Raw genomic sequence first — 2,685 nt, forward strand, 5'->3', positions numbered from 1 at the left:
AAGGGAAAAAAGAAGGGGAAAAAATGTGAGGACTAGCTTCTGCTGAATATTTTAGCTGATGATATCTCATTCGTGTGGCAGACCGGTAACAGGAAAATAAATGACTCTCATCCTTTTGGTAAGCAACTCCAAATTTTCTGGACATAAATCTGCCCTCAGAGTAAGCTATCTAAACAGATTTTCATGAAGTTAAAAGGCTTGGATGTCTTAATGCATCCAAAGGGTCAGGGCTGGCACATAATTTTGGGAGGACAGTCAGGAGTTTTTCTTTCAGGAAGTTAATTTTTCTCTTTGTTTTATTTATACCTTTCTGTATGTGTGGTGTTATTGTCAAAGGACAGGCTGGTGAACAGTAGAACACAACATACTTCAGTGTCTCATCAGAGGAGCCTCAAACAAAGCGAAATAAAGTATGAAGTTTTCCTGTCAGAGCATCGGAAGGTTCAAAGTTCAAGTCTGGCTCTTATCTACACTGCCCAGCCCCTTGTCTGCAAAGTAGAACTGGAAACCTTAAGAGAAAAAACATGCTAGCCGAATCAATGCTTGTAAAACTTGCAAAATATCTCTGCTTCATTCATAGCTCAGCCACTGATTTGATGCGTCTCTGTTCCAGCAAAAATATTATTTCTTTTTTGTCTGTGTGTATTATTTTTCTCCATTTATGCCAGAAAGTTTAAGCCTAACCAAAACTGCAGTAAAGCTAATCCCAGGTGAAGCACTTGTTCATGCTTCTGCTTCTGCCACGTTTATTAATGATTTTAATAGAAAATTGGGCCGCACTGATGTTAAAAAATTAAATAAAATCATAATGCACTTATTAAACACTAGCATAGTTAAGACCAGGATTCCTGGTTGTGAATCAGGATGAAAATACTGCACAGCATTATTTAGTTACTTTCTTAAACTTGGAAAAACACAATGGAAAGAACTAAAGCTAAAAATAGGCAAGCAGCAAGGGGTCCAATTCATAAAGAAGCAATGTTTGGCTTGATTTGTTGTGGCTCACCTACTCCATCAAGTCATTTTGCATAAATACCTAGATAGATGTTTCCTATGCTACTTGCAGTTCACCAGAAGAAAGAATTACTCTAAGTACTTCTTGCATTTAAATCATGCTTGCCCTACTTCTAGAACTATAAGGGGAATAAAACTTGTTTTTACGAAGCAAGTCCTTTATCAATGTTGCCAAAAAATGAGAGCTCACAGCAATTAGACATCAAGATTACAAAAATTACAGAAGGGCAAACAAGAATCTCAGTGTCAGAATACCAAAAATTTAGATAAGGACATGGAGGAAATCAACATGAACGTCCTGAAATGCATACTGCAATCTTCGTTATGAGGGAAGATTTCAGTAAGGGTCGTTGAGCACCGGGCACTGAGACAAGGTTGAAATGAGGTGTGGGATGAGGAATGTTCCCTGCTGGTGGAGGCGGAGAATGGAAGGGTTCAGATTCGAGGCGAGATAGCAGATCTCAAATATGATCAGTGTTGATACCTATATTGATAAGGAACTGAGATCCTGCATGAGGGGAGAAAAGAGACGTTTGGGTCCGATTCCCACACAGGATTGTGTGGGCAAATGAAATCCAAGTTACTGTTATCATACCCTTTCTATCCTTTTTTTCAGCAGAAGACAGCAGAGGCTGGAGATGCTCATAAAGCACTTAGCCTGAGGCCCTCGGATGGGAAAGAATGGGTGAGTACCTGGAACTGCTCATTAATTTATTTAAGCTTGGTTCTAGCTCCAGTCTGTGTGATTTTGGGGTTATTTTTCTTGCTGTGAACTTGGAAGTGAGGAGGAAAGTAAAAGCAAGTGTTGCAGTGGTGAAGTCAGGTGAATGGTATATCGTATGAGATGCATCTCGTCACAGCATGGGAGGAGCAAGCTGCTTGCTTGCAGAAGAAGGATGCGAAGTGTGCAGGAGCAGTGCTGTCCATGTGAGGAGAATTCACTGTGGCAAAGGTGAGGGCATTTTACGACAGTCAAAGGAGAGGTGGCTTTCTTTTGTTTTGTGGTGCTGTGCAGGGCTGGTTTGTGCACTAGATAGTTGATATGAGCCAGGGACAGAACAACCAAGTGTGAGGATGTGTCAAAGGCACTCTGAGAGGTGTCCAGAGAAAGCCTGCATCCACCATGGGTAGGTATGGAGATGAGGGCTGTAATATCCAAAAACCCCTGTACAAACTCAATTAGGCTGTCTGAAAACGTCCCTTACTGTAGAAAATATGGGCCTTGCTAAATGCTAATGTCTGACACCCCAGTGACAGGCAGCCAACCCCATCTCTAAGAGCACCTTTAAGAGTAATATCAGTCTTGGAAAGACACAGTCCACTTGCATTAACACACATCTCTCTTTTCTTGAACTGTTGGCACAACCTGCCACGTTAATATGGTGCTGCAGCTTCTCCCAGTCTTCCTAAACATGGAGCGTGGAGTGTGTGATCAGGAACGCAGAGAGGTGGTGCAGCCTGGCTCTCACAGAGAGAGGAATCTCAGCTTGCCAGCAAACACCCAGCAAACAGAACACAGTGGGTCCTGCATTTGCATAGATTTACACAAATTTGCATACCGGTGTGAGAAGAGAGCAGCTGGGAAAGAGGAACAGAGAGACTCCAGAGTTTTGCTGTTTTAGAAGGCTGCTCCCCTCAAGCACTTAATTATTTAACCCACCCCTTCTTCCT

At 42.1% G+C, this 2,685-nt stretch overlaps 1 long non-coding RNA gene across 1 annotated transcript in view; it reads left to right on the plus strand.

Annotated features, from left to right (window-relative positions):
• The window catches only part of LOC134162462 (uncharacterized), a 2,161-nt gene extending 2 nt beyond the window's left edge, over positions 1 to 2,159 (plus strand). The window contains exons 1-3 of the long non-coding RNA XR_009964336.1: positions 1 to 118; positions 1,631 to 1,699; positions 2,030 to 2,159. The exon at positions 1 to 118 is cut by the window's left edge and continues 2 nt beyond it. This is a non-coding gene — a long non-coding RNA (uncharacterized LOC134162462). The remainder of the gene's footprint in view (positions 119 to 1,630; positions 1,700 to 2,029) is intronic.
• The last annotated feature ends 526 nt before the right edge of the window (positions 2,160 to 2,685 follow it).

The sequence above is a fragment of the Pezoporus occidentalis genome, unplaced genomic scaffold (assembly GCF_034315485.1).
Source record: "Pezoporus occidentalis ecotype Australia unplaced genomic scaffold, CSIRO_AGI_Poc_V1 ctg19, whole genome shotgun sequence".
Taxonomy (NCBI): domain Eukaryota; kingdom Metazoa; phylum Chordata; class Aves; order Psittaciformes; family Psittacidae; genus Pezoporus; species Pezoporus occidentalis.